General features: G+C 36.5%; 1 long non-coding RNA gene across 2 annotated transcripts; it reads left to right on the top strand.

Annotated features, from left to right (window-relative positions):
- Positions 1 to 1,372: 1,372 nt before the first annotated feature.
- On the top strand, positions 1,373 to 8,079 carry LOC138172608 (uncharacterized). 2 transcript variants are annotated; one of them, XR_011171175.1, is made up of 4 exons: positions 1,373 to 1,580; positions 3,847 to 3,970; positions 5,459 to 5,507; positions 7,839 to 8,079. It is a non-coding gene; the product is annotated as an uncharacterized lncRNA (long non-coding RNA). The 2 variants fall into 2 exon arrangements; XR_011171174.1 differs by having other exon boundaries at positions 1,384 to 1,580; positions 7,879 to 8,079.
- The last annotated feature ends 6,420 nt before the right edge of the window (positions 8,080 to 14,499 follow it).

The following is a 14,499-nucleotide window of genomic DNA, read 5'->3' as shown; positions in this document are numbered from 1 at the left end:
AGAGAAGGGTTATTATATACCCTGATATTTTTTTGTATTCAATAATAACAAAAGGAAAATGGACCACCCTCCAAGATATAAAACTCAACATATTGAATTTATTTATCTTGGTCCTCAGCCTACAGATGTGGCATCTATCACTCAGCCTGAACTGAATGATTTTCGATCTTTGTAGACCCTATGGGAACCAGCAGCCCTCTGGAAGCCCAGCTTTCAAGAATCCAGGGTCATCTCTCCATGGAACAATGAAGCTTCTGATGAGGAATCTCAGTTTCATTTAGGTAGAGGGCTCTGCACATCGGTGTTTGTTAAATGTTTGTTGAATGTGTGGATAAATGAATGAAGCAATGCATGTTTCATTAATAGTTTTTAAGTGTGGTGAGAGAGAAGGAGCACTTGTCTTTTCTTTCACCAAGGACTCCACCCTTCTAAGATGTTGTCACTCATCTCCGAGGAGTATCTGTTCTGCCCTAACACTTATCTAAACATCAGTTCAGTTCTCAGTTGGAACAGACTCAGGGCCACCTGCTAAAATATCATTTGTTGAAAGCCAATAAAGACTGGTAAATATCAGGACAGCTGAGCAATGTGTTTTCTTTCTCAGGGGTATCATAAAAGCTGCAAAATACCTTAAAACAATAAAAGAGAATGCTACATTTGAAAGGAATCTTAAAACTGAGAACACAAAATTCAGAATTGGATGTTTTGAACCTAAAATTCAGAACTAGAAAGGAAGCTTAGGATATTTGAAAGTTATCAAATACTGGAATATATAGTATAGATGTTAGAATAAAAGAATTTAAAAAATAAAGCTAAAAAAGGGGGGAGGCACCTTAGAACATAGAATGTTAGAGGTAAAATTATCCTTAGAACATAAAGTTTTAACATCTTGAGGTCTGGGACTATATGCATCATTTTTATCTTTGTACTTCCCCTGCACATGTCACATTGTACTGAGCATAATAGATGCTTAAGAATTGCTCGTTCAGCTGAATACGATGTAGAATGTTAGAGCCAGAAGAGATCATGGAGTATACAATGATAAAAAGTAATTAACATGAAATATCAGAGTCAGAAAGAAATGGAGAATACAGAACTATAGAATATTAAAACTCATTGGCACCTTAGAATATTGAACAGAGAAAATCTGGATTGAAAAAAGATACTCGACTATAGAACATAAAATGTTGGAATAGGGAAGAAGCCCTAGAAATGTTCTAGTTGCAACTGCTTCCTTTCACAGATGAGACAAGGAGATGGGAAATGATGAAAGTCACATAACTGGTTGGTGGCATAACTGAGAGTAAAACCCACGGGTTCTTATTCCCAGTCCTGGGCTCTTACCACCAAATCAGGTTGCCTTACAGGAGTCTCCTGACACATAGCCCAGTCTTGCCTAATATCTTAATTAACTCCACTGTAGGGCAATGATGTCATTTTTCTCTATTCTATAAATTGAATGAGAATTCCTCGTTACCTCCAGGACTCAGCTGAACCCAGAGGAACAAGAATGGCTGCCTCAGTCCTTCAAATGACGCTGGCCATAGGACTGCTAACTTTGATTCTTCCCTGTCATGCTGGTGAGTGTCTCAGATGTGAAATATAAGAAAGAGTTGTTGCAGTTACTATATAATATTAGATATGAGAGATGAAACCTTAGAGCATCTTGTCCACCACAACACTACCCCTTCTTCATTTTAGCAAAAGAGAAACTAAGGTTCAGGAAGTGGAACTGACCTGTGAATGCAAAGCAAATTTGTATATGCACGCATGCATGTACATACATGTACACATATGTGTTATGTGTGTGCACATATATTATTGTGTGTTCTTATTCATATGTATGTGTTAATATATGAATATATGTGTATGAATAGGAATAGAAACTCTATCTGTGATTCATTGGTATAGGAAATTTCTGGATAGAGAAACCCCCACTACCAATGTGGGGCATTACCTTTTCTACAACTTAAAGTCTTAGAGACTTGCCTAGACCACTCTGAGGTACAGTGACTGGCCAAAGGTCACACAGCCATCTTGAGGCAGAGTCAGATTTGAAGCAACTGACCCTGAGGCCAGTTCTCTAGCCACCATGCCATGCTGCCTTTCTACAATGTAATATAATTTAATATTATATTTCATATGGCATGATATAATATATAAGAACATGTAACATGTAACACAATGTAATGTGCAGTTTGTCTACTATTGTACAGAATAGTAGAATAGAATAGGATGTGATATGATATGGTATGATATATCATGTGAGAGGATGTGATAGAACATAAAATAATATAGCATACACCACAATATATGCTATAACGTAATTATTTTTTGTTATACTAGTTGTGACATTTTATATAATATAATGCTTTTGTGTGATTTAATTACATTATATGATATGTTACATTGTTGTTGTTTAGTCATTTCCTATTTTCCATGACCCCATTTGTGGTTAAGTGATTTGCCCAGGGTCACACAGTTAGTCTTTGTCTGAAGATGTATTTAAACTCACCAAGAGGAATCTTTGTGACACCAGGAAGGCCTGGCACTCTGTCCACATTATGTTATGTGACTTCATATTCCACTATGTTACGTCAAATCATATTATACTACATCTTACCATATCACACCACATCCTATATTCTATCCTATAATATTATAATATATATGATGAACTATAAGAAAATATGACATCATTAGGATAACTTCATGTAATATAGTAACTGATATAATACAACATAACCTAACATCACCTAACATAAAAATAATTTGATGTAGTTTACAGTATATTCTAGTCAAATATTACACATGTATAGTTTATAAGGTAGGATAGCATAACATTTGTTATATGATGTAATATGATAGTGTATACTAAAATATGCTATTAAGTGGTTTTATATGTGTAATATGACATGATACAAATTAATATAATGAATATATCTAGTTATTTAATATTTTGGTATAATATCTCACATAGTACAGTAGAAAAACACTCAAAACTGGAAATCAAGGGCCCTCTGCCACTACCTATGTGCTGTGAGACCTCATGAAAGTTCTCAAACTCTTTAGTGCTCAATCTGCCCATCTATCAATGAGGGTAACTCAAGCATGTTATATAGCCAATACTTTTTTTGTTAACCTTTTATATAACAAGGATCCTTTCAGCACTGACATTCTACTGTATGTTCTAACATTCTAGATTGTAAAGGAATTCACATTTCTGATATTCTTCGTTATAAAGAATTATCCAACTCCTTCAGTTTATGATATTATAACCTCCCTTCCATCAACATTTTGTTTTCTGTCCTAAGGAATGCATCCACTCTGGCATTCTATCTTCTGTGTTCTAGAACTTCTTGTATCTGGAACACTGTCTTAAGGTAAAAGTCTCTTTTCTCTTAATTCACAGCATCTAACACAAAGACATGCATGGGAGAAAGAGAAACTTTGTTTAAGTAGTTTGAATATTTTAGCATCTACATTCTAAGGTCTCTTTTAGCTTCTAGTACTTGTGTTCTAATATTCTGTGTTCTAAAATGCCTTCTTATTCTAATATTATATATCCTCTTTGGTTTGCAACTCTGACATTTTATATTCTATATTGGAAGATGCCTTTCAGCTCTGATATTCTGTGTTTCATATTATAACATACTTTCCAAGGTTTCTTCTAGCTCACTGTTTCTATGTTCATTGTTGTAAGGGGCTTTCCATTTAAAATCTGTGATCTAGATTCTATGATACAGTAAGATCCAGAGAAATTTCTTTCAGAGATACAGAGACAACATAAAGTCTAATATTCTTGCCATTTCCTCCAAATGATTAAGGCAAATCCTTGGGTTCCAGGTGACAAGTCATCTGATTCTGGTGAAGATTCAGACAAGGACCTCCCATCAGTCTTAAACTTTCTAGGCACTGGGATCATTGATTCTGCACTAGACTATGTTCTCAACTCAATATACCAGAAATAGTAAGTAACATGAAACCCACCAAAATTGAATTTTGGCTGTTCTTATTGGGATAACATGGGGCATATTGTTAAGACTGAATTGTCCAAAAACTCATGTCTTATTACCTTGTGGGCTTCATATAGGCCTGAATATCATGCCCATTAAGAAAACCTACATTTCCTGTTTGGTATAATCATAATATATAGATATATAACAGAATATATTATTACACATGCATATATATATATATATTCACAATCCTTGGCATGTCATGGAAAGCTCTGCTCTGTCCTCTTTCCTGGCCTCCCTAACTCAGGGCCAGGTACCTCAAGCAGTGAAGTTGGTGCAAACATAGGTTACCATCCTTATGTGCGTGGTAGAAGTCCCAGGCAAGGTAATGCTAATAGTGCTGAAGTCAGTACTATATTTCAGATCTCCTGACTCTATATCAGGTAAAAAAAAAAGACTAAGGGAAAGAAGAAAAATCAAACAACTACTCTTTAATGAGCAACTACTAAAAGGGCTGGAGTTTGAAGAAAGCTGAGGGATAAAAGAAATACAATGCCCTTCATGCCAGGTACTTACAATTCAATCCCATTATTTACAGATGAGAAAACAGCCTTCACAGATTAGAATCATTGGATCATTAATAGAAATCATTGAACACAAAATGGTAGATCTAAAAGGGACCCTAGAACATACCATGTAGAACATTTTAACTATAGGGAACCTTAGAACATAAAATGTTAGAGTTTAAAAAGTCTTAGGGCATAGAATATGTCATAAGTTGGATGAGTTTGAAGTACATGGAATGTTAGAACTAGAAAGGATGACAGAACAGAAACATTTGTGCAAAAATCAATCTAAGAACATAAAACATTAGAGCACATTTTGGCCTTAGAACATAGAACACCAGAAATGGAAGAACCCCTAGAACATAAATCATTGAAGAAGAAGAGATGCAAGTCACTTTGCATTACTTAAAAATAGTATTTACGGTAGGAGGCTCTGATTCTAAATACAAGGCTCTTTCAATTACTGCATACTTCTGGGAGGGCATGTAGAATTATAGGTTCTTGTATCTTGATTTGGAAAGAACTTCAGATGTCATTTAGTCTAACCCCTTCCCTCATTTTATAGATAAGGAAGTAAGATGAAGTGATTTGCCCAAATCTATAAAAGAAGCACACATTCGAGGTGGGATTTAAATTCAGATTCTATCCTTTGACTTCACAACATAAATAAATCCACTAATTCAACAAATATTTATTAAATACCCACTCACCAGACACTGTACGAGGTGCTGGGCATAAAAAATTTTAAAAAAAATGAAAGTAGTCACTGCCCTTTTTAACAATGGAAAGGTATTTAGAAAATAGTACACAAATTATTATCTATAGAGATGCTTTTAAACATAGAACATAGAATGCTGGAGACAAGCTTGTCTAATTCCCTTTAATCTGGTTCAAAGGCAGTTTATTTTGTCTCTTTTCCTCACTCTTGTCAAGTGGCTTTTTGGAATCACCAGAAAAATCAAAAAAAGATTCAGAATAAGAGGTAAGTGAGTGATTTTCACATTTAATTTACAGTCAGTCTAACATTAATAATACTGATGTAATGGGAAGAATACTGGATTTGGAATCAGGGTACCTTTGTGTGAATCATGGGCTCTGCCGCTTACTACCTATGTAACCAAAGAAAACTCAATTGCCCTCCCCAAGTCTCATTTTTCTCCTCTACAAAATGGGAAGAAAAATCCTTGACCTATTTTCTGTTTTTTTGTTTTTTTTTTTTGCTTTTTGGAAGGCAATTGGGGTTAAGTAACTTGCCCAAGATCACACAGCTAGTGTGTGTGTGTGTGTGTGTGTGTATGTGTGTGTGTGTGTGTGTGTGTGTGTTAAGTGTCTGAGGCTGGATCCTAACTCAGGTCCTCCTGACGCCAGGGCCAGTGCTCTATTCACTCTGCCACCTAGCCACCCTCCTGACCTACTTTCTTAATAGGACTATGAGAATTTCTGATATCATGGATGTTAAAGTACTTTGTGAATCATAAAGGACTCTAAAAGGTGGGGCTGACCTGTCCCAGATCTTTGCCCAAAATGTTTTAGGAGAACAAAAAGAAATTTCAAGACACAGAAGCTATTTCATAATCATATCATAGAAGGAGAAGGAATTCCAGAGAGCACCTAAGCCAATCTTTCCTTGAAAAGGAAACATTAGGAACAAAGCTTAAAGCTTGGGTCTTTGAAGGAGATAAAGGTGAGTAAGACACAATCTTGCCCTCAAGGAAGGAGGAGTCTGTGCAGAAAGAATAGTATGAGCATAGGCATGGGAGTTAAAATAAAAGGCATAAATCCTACTCTGGGAACACTGAGCAGACCCATTTGGATAGAGTACCAGGTACGTGAAGGAAAATAGCAGAAGATATGATTGGAAAGGTATAATCAAGTGTATTAATAAATATTGTTTGCACTGGGATATCACTAGATGTTTTTCAAAGTCCAGAAGGAACATGATCAGAGATATGTTTTAGGAAAATTATAGAGGCGGTCCCTGGAAAACAGCTAATAAGATACAACTCATTCTCTTTATTGCAGACATGGGTGTGGAGTACACTCTCAAGTGTGGTAAATATGTTGGCTAGACTTGCTTTCTTTTGTAATCTGTTATAAAACAAGACTCATTGATGAGAAGATGAGATAGGGGATGGGAAAAAATATATTTGAAAATTATCACATTATAGACAAAAAAAGGATTTTTTTTCAGTTTTTTAAGAAGGCAGATTATATAGGCAATTGAGTGCAGGGAGGATCCAAGGGACAGTATCTGGAGTTTATATATTAATTGGAATAGATGACTTCTGAGTTCTCTTTCAACCCTGAGATTCCCTTATGATTTTGTGATGTTGTGATTGGAAGATTTGTTAAAAGGTTTTAACAACAGGAATTCTTACCCCAATTAAAAGCTCAACCCAAAGGAATGAAGTTATAATGGTGAAATTTCAGGCATCGGCAAGTAAGTAGGGGAGGTTGTTTGTAGACAGGGAAGCCTTATCAGCATCCCCCCAATCCACAAATGGGCAGTTACCTCCTCTATTTTGCCTGAATGGTGGTTAAAGGACGAAAATGTCTTGGCTTACATATCCCCACGTGACTCCTATTCACCAATCACAGTCTTATCCATAACTATCTCCCAGTCTCAGCCAAATACTCACAAGATCTACCAGAGATAACAGAAGTTCAGCAGCTAATTTACCCAGGAGGAATATGGTGATCCAAGATGGAAAGAGGCTTGCACATGGTATAGACAAGAAGAAATAACAAGACCCTGGTCTTTTAGGGGCTCTCGGTTCATTTTTCAGGCTGCCTGTTTGTTTTCTCACTCTTGATCCCTGTCTAACCATTCACGTTTCCAATCTTCTATACCATTCCAAGAAGTAGCTTAGCACATAAAACACAGAGGAGTCGACATGTCATCAATCAGAACAAGCTAAAACCTTCTTGCCCCAATCAAGTCATCCAAGGCTCTGGCAATATTAGTTATATTTTAACTCCAATAGGATTCCTAAAATTTCTTTACTGATTAAAATATTGAAATAATTAAATTATTATATGTTAATAATTTAATTCAACAAGTTTTTAAGTACTTAGTATGTGCAAGGGACTGTGAAGTCACTGGGATACAAAACCAAAAGGAAAAAATCCCTGACAGAGGAGCTCACATTTTAAAAACATGGCATTCTAATGTGTATGAATTTACTAATTCTTTTGAGTAAGTAATGATCAGTTAATTATCAGTTTTGCTTAAATAATAATTCATTTGAATTAACTAAATTACTATTAGTCTTGATAAATTAATATTGTTATTTTATTGGTATCACCTCTCTAGAAAATACTTCTGGCCATTAGTTCTTGGTTTTTTCCTGAAGGCCCTGACCCAGCCAGCTCCTGGACCAGATTCAACCTTCCCCGTCCCTCAGCCTCAATGGTTATTCAACCAAGAATTCCTGAGTTGCTGTGGCATCCGTGGCTCTAGTCCTTTGGCTCAGCAAGACCTTGGTGTTATGTAAATGGACCCTCTTTCCTTTCTGAGCTTTTGGAAGACAAAATAAAGTCCCCATACTCAGACATTCAAGTTTTTTCAATGTCAAAGCATTTATTTCAGAGGGCTAGTGTTCTCAGAATCAAAATGTCAGTACTAAACGAGTGTAAAGATGCTTTCTGGCCAAGGGGACACCTTAGTAAATATATTTTCTAAGAGCAACAGTTTTAAGTTCCAAACCCTTCTGGGTTCATCCTGTACTGGAGGAGAAGTTCTCAAAATACCCAAGGGCCCTGTCAGGTACCATCAGGTACCATCAGAGGCATCTAGTAACTATCCCTGACTCTTCATTTGGTGATATGTGATCTTGCCCATTTCAATTCAAGTTCTATGTACTTGAGTCCCTTTTCAGGGAGACAATTTTGATTCTGTAAAATAATCTCCTTTTAACTCTAGTCAAATTTTCCTCCAGAAATGAAGGACAGAACAAGAAAAATCTGCTTCATATGACCTTTATTGACATATCTCTGGGTCTATTACAATTCATCATGGCTGACTAGACATGGTAGAGGAGAGAGAAAAGTCAGAAGACCTGGGAGAAGCATCCAGAAACATATTTTGTTCTTGAGTCATTTCAGTCATGTTTGATTCTTCATGACCCCATTTGGGGTTTTCTTGGCAAAGATATTGGAGTGGTTTGCCATTTCCTTCTCTAGCTCATTTTACAGATGAGAAAATTGAGGGAAATAGGATTAAATGACTTGCCCAGGGTCACACAGATAGTAAGTGTCTGAGGTTGGATTTGAACTCATGAAGATGAGGCTTTGTAACTTCAGGCCCAGCACTCTGTCCACTGTGCCATCTAGTTGCCCAGAAATATATAGTCATTCTCATTCTTCAATCACAATCAAAGTGTTTCCCCATTCATTTCTTGGTCACAGCCACCCAATAGCACCTGTTGCTCAATCATTTGTCAATCGTATCTGACTCTTTGTAACTGTATTTAGAATTTTCTTAGCAAGGATCCTGGAGGGATTTGCCATTTCCTTCTCCAACACATTTTACAGAGCAGAAAACTGAAGCAAACCGGATGAAATGACTTGCCCAGGGTCACATATCTAAGAAGCATCTGAATTCAGATTTGAATTCAAAAAGACAAGTGTTCCTGACTCCAGGCCCAGTGCTCTATCCACCACACTGCCTAGCTGCCATTGGATAGAGAGGGAGGTAAAACCAGAATGAACAGAGAAGTCTTGAGGCTCAGCAGTAGAAAGTGTATCACAGGAGTTAGGGGAAGACCAGTCTTAAATACAGATCACCTGACCCTCCTCCTACACTTCTTTCCACTGAACCATTCTGAGGTTGGTCATCATAATTTTGTATCTAAGACTTATCTTTTGACTACTACAATATAGTCCTGAGGGTAAGGATGATGTCTCTCCCAGGGAATGCTTTTGTTTGTTTTTTTTTTTTTTGGAGGCAATTGGGATTGTTACTGAAATAAATTATTCTCAAAACATATTTAGTACAGTTCACATTCCTAGAGTGCTTTAAAGTTTACAAAGGATTTTACTCATCAGATCCCTATGAAGTAGTTAGGTGAAGTATTTTTATCCTCAATTCACAGAGGAAACTGAGAGTCAAAGAAATGACTAGCCCAAGGTCTTCTGACTCAACATCATTGCCCTTTCCATTAATCAGGGTTAACCTTTTTAGGTGTCATAGGCCTCTTTGGCAGTCTGGCAAAGCCCATGGATCCCTTCTTAGAATAATACTTTTAAATGTGTAAGATAAAATACAGAAGATTACAAAGAAAAACAATTATATTGAAAAACAATATGTTCCAAAAGTCTTAGAATAATTTTTAGGGTTAAAACCTTCTAAAGTATAAATGCTACATCTTACAAAAAAAAAGTTCTTTCAAAGTACAAATATTTACATTTATTTTACTTATATAGATTTTGAACAATATATATTTTATTTTAACAAGACATAGTATCTTGTCATTAGACATTATAACCATGACAGTTTCTGGGTGACACTTTCTCAGACCAGTGGATCAGCAGAAGAAATCTTCTTGCCTGGTGACCTGATCAATCTCCATTAGACTTTTTTTGTAGGGTCATGTCAAAATTGTCACGTATATGTGAAAACCTCATTCTTTGGATGACCTTAAGGCTAGAATTACAAATGCCGAGCCTTCAATCACTGAGCAGCAGCTAATGAAAATGATTACCAAGTTCAAAAATCAACTAGAATATTGAATAGCACAAGAAAGTAGTTATATATTTCATTAAGAAATATATCAATAATTTAAAATTTAATAGCGTTTCAGATTTTGTTTTCTGTAAGTTTGTAGCATGTATGCCTCTAAAGTTTTTAAAACTTAAAAATATAGTAAGTCTTCTGGGAGATTTTCAAAATTATTAAAGTTATCAAAAAAATTAAAGTTCACAAACTATAGATTAAAAACTCCTACTAAAGTATACTGTGTTTATTAGATATTTGCTGATTTTTACCCAAGATCGAAATCCATCTCTGACATTCTCTAACTTGGTGAATCACTTTTCTGAGCCTCTGTTCTTTTCATTTTAAAATATAAGTAAAAATATCTGTAGTACCCTACCTCACAGAGGAGTTGTGAAGATCAAAAGAAACATTTTCAGATCTAAGGAATTTAATAAAATAAATTCTTTACTTTATACTATTTAAATTAAAAATGCTATACGATATAGTATTTAAATTCAAATATACTATACTAAATAGTATTAAAATTCAAAAATACTATACTATATAGTATTAAAATTCTATATAAATGCCACCATTGTTGTTGCTGTTACTTCTGTTGTTGTTGCTTATTTTCTTAGTTGAGTTGTTGTGTCCAAGATCTCATCCAGGCTGACACCAGTCTACCTTTGTTGCCTTATATCATTTAATCCCTTTCCTCTATTTCTGTAATATTCTCTCTCTACCAAAATCCTGACCATCTGTCAAGATCTAGTTCAGATGTTATGACCTTCAGAAAACTACCTGACCCTTCAGGCTAAGCAATTACTCTCTCCAGCAAGCTGCCATAACATTTTCTTTTTCCACACTCAACCCAACTTGCCTTGTGCTATTATAGCTACAGGCATCTGTGATCTTGTCTTCTCTACTAGACTGGGAATTCTCTGAGGGCAGATATTAAGTCTTATCCATCTCAGTCTCTCTTCGTGTCTATTGAAGAACATCATAAACACAGTAATAGCTGCTTAGGGAAGGTTTGTTGAGTGAGAGGGTTTTTTTTTTTTTTTTTGGAGGGGGTTGTTTCTTTGTTCTTGTTTTTTTGAGACTGTGTGTCCCTATCTTACCAGAAATGAAGGGGCTACTCACAGGTTCAAATCCACTTGAGAGATTTGAACTGTTTCATTTCCAACCTGAGTGGCTTCCTTTTTTTTTTAGACAGCCTGGTGACCTTCCATTACCAGTGATTCTGGACTTAATGAGATCTCTGACTGGCTTAGCCCAGTACAACTCAGAACTGATCCACCAGCCTCAGCCTTCCCTGCACAGGTGAATGCCACCACACCCAACTCAAAATGAATCATTTCAATTGAACTGGATGGTTGGTTTTTTTTTCCAATGATACTGAAGGAAGAGGAGAAATTTTGCTCCCTCAGAGTAGGATGTTAACAATGAGAGAGCTTTAAGCCCTTGTGGCATAACTCCAGGCTGAGAGCACATAGCTGATGTATAGGGGTCCTGCTTCAAATGCCCTTTATTTCTGGATAGACTTACTGAATTCCTACCCATCTATTAGAACCCATGGCAAATGCAACTTCCTCCACAGTATTTTTCCTTATTCTCCTGGTCAGAAATACCTTGTACCTCTCTAATACATGTAGTCATTACACCTTTTGTGTCTTAGTCATCTGTATTGGGGTACTGCAGAGAGGGGCATCTCTTCTCACAGCACATTTACAGGTACTCAGCATTAGGGACTATTCGAGAAGATTAACCTCACAGCTGCTTCCAGATATGTGATGATTCATCACTGAAAGGATTTGGCATTTTGTTATGATGTGTTAAAACCTGAGATCATCCCTCTTTCCCTTTTTCTCACCTCCTCTTCCCTCCTGCCCTAGCTCTGTGATACAGTGGAGAGAATACTGGGTCTGGAGTCAGGAAGGCCTGGATTCAAATCTGGTCTTTACTAGCTAGGTGGCCTGGGCAAATTGCTTAACCTCTGCCTGCCTCAGTTTCCTTAAATGCAAAACTAGGGTAATAATAGCATTCAGCTTCTAGGGTTGTTGTGAGACTCAAATGAGAAGATATATTTGTAGAGGACTTAGCACAGTTCCTGGCACATAGTAAGCACTTGATAAAGGCTTGCCCCCCCCCCCCTTATGTGACCTTATCAGATGATGTGGGAGGATAAGCACCTTCCTTACAGTGGCATCCCTCTGAGAGTTTGTAAATTCTAATAACAGAGGGGCTGTGCCTCATGTAAACTGTGCATCTCACACTAATAGATTACAAATTCCCAGATAGACAGTGAGACACTTGGCAGTATGACCCATGTCTTCATTATTTTTGTATACTCCCAATTAGGATCTAGACAAGTATTTTGCATACTGTGATAAAAATAAAGACAATTATAGCAAAAACCCCTGTTTCTTTAGCACTTTACAATTGACAAAGGGCTTTGTTCCTGAATGCTACCTGAAGCAGAAAAGTGCAAGTATGATGATACCCATTTTAGATGAGGAAGCTGAGGTGCCATAAAAGGAAATAACTTCCTCAAGGTCACATGGCTGAAACTCAAGTATTTTGAACTCCAGGATTCTTGCTACTGTGACATAATTTTCAAGAGACATAATTTCTGGGTAATTGATCATTTTATTAATAATGCTAGCATCTTATTAATAAAAGAATTCAGTGGCACTCTCAAATGTCAAAGACCCCTCATATAGCAGTACTTGATTCTCCTGGCAGAATTGACTTATACATGGGTTACAAGGCTTGATCTCTACTGAGACATTCCTCAGGAACTGTAAGTTAATTGATATGATAGAGTCATTCTATTTTCTGTATAAAAAATCTGGCATCCCTGTTTATTGGCAAGTGTCCCTACCCAGGATCATGCATGTTAAGAGGTATTAGGGCAGTCTTCCAGGTGGTAAGAATTTTTACTACATCCATGCCCCTGTACATTTTAGATCCTGGGATTTATGGGACCCAGGAGGAATTATTTGAGCAGAAATGTCACATTTACGTGATGTGTGACATTTGCCCAGTAAAGATCAGCTTGATCTTTAGCAAGTAAATGTAATTGGCTGTGATTTGGCTCAAGTCCAATATTTGGGCAGGGGGTGGGGGGCTAGCAGTCTGATAGACATAGTCAATTTAGTCATCATACAGATAACCCAGTCCAACTCCTCCACTGTACAATAATTCAGTACTAAATATGTGGTAGAGGAATAGTAACTTATAATAAAGATAAAATAATTGTAGAAAAGCCATATAATTTTATAATAGTTGTGCAATAAACTATAAAATAATCACATAACTTCATAATGCCTCTGGAATAACTATAGAGTGATCATGCAGTGACCATGCAGTAATAACAGTACAGATGCCATGTAGTGCTTGGGCAGTGAATACATATAACTGGGTCATGACTGCTCTGTGACTCCAGTATAGAATAGAATAGTATCAGAAGAACTCTGAAGCTTACAACTGCCAGCAGTTTCTTTACAAAATCTGGACCCTTGAGCTCCTCCACAGATTCATTCAATCCTTAACCTGGTTCTCCACTGCAACAGATGCCTACATTTGACTGGAGCAGTTTCCCTTGGAGCAGAATGGGAGAGGTGGGGTCCAGAGACAGTCGATGTTCATGGGAAGAGGATGCTGAATTGTGGAGAATACAGAATATAGTGCTCTGTGGAGCAAGGGGGATTTGAGGGGAAGGGGGGACATGGTACATGAGGTGAAACAGGTTGTTTTTGTTAGTCATTCATTCTTTTTTTGGCTACAAAAATAGATTTATTTCTGCAAGTTCATTTTAACTTTCATCACATTTAGTGTGACTTATAGACTGATCAAAAAGATTATTCAGTTTTCAATTTTTGTATGTTATAGACCTCAGCTATCCTTTTTTTTAATGCTTTATTAACTTCTGATTTACATCACTCGTTTCCGCCAGATTTTGAGTTGCAAATTTTCTCTCCGTTTGTCCCCTACCCACTGCCCCAAAGTAGCAGTCCCACAGGATATCCCCTCCTCCAATCTGCTCTCTCCCATATTTTCTCCCATACCCCTTTCGACTTTTCCAGTGGATCTCTATGCCTCAGTGCCTGTATATCTTATTTCCCAATTACATGTAAGATGGTATTAATAATAGTATGTAAATATATATATATATATATATACACACACACAGACACAGACAGATATATATATATATATATATATATATATATATATATATATATATATATATATATATTTGATTTTAAAACTTTCA

This window comes from Petaurus breviceps, unplaced genomic scaffold (assembly GCF_028583685.1).
Source record: "Petaurus breviceps papuanus isolate PSGF00001 unplaced genomic scaffold, PetGlider_PUasm1.0 551, whole genome shotgun sequence".
NCBI lineage: Eukaryota > Metazoa > Chordata > Mammalia > Diprotodontia > Petauridae > Petaurus > Petaurus breviceps.
Note: the sequence above shows the minus strand (reverse complement) of the source record. Positions and strands in the feature narration are given on the sequence as shown.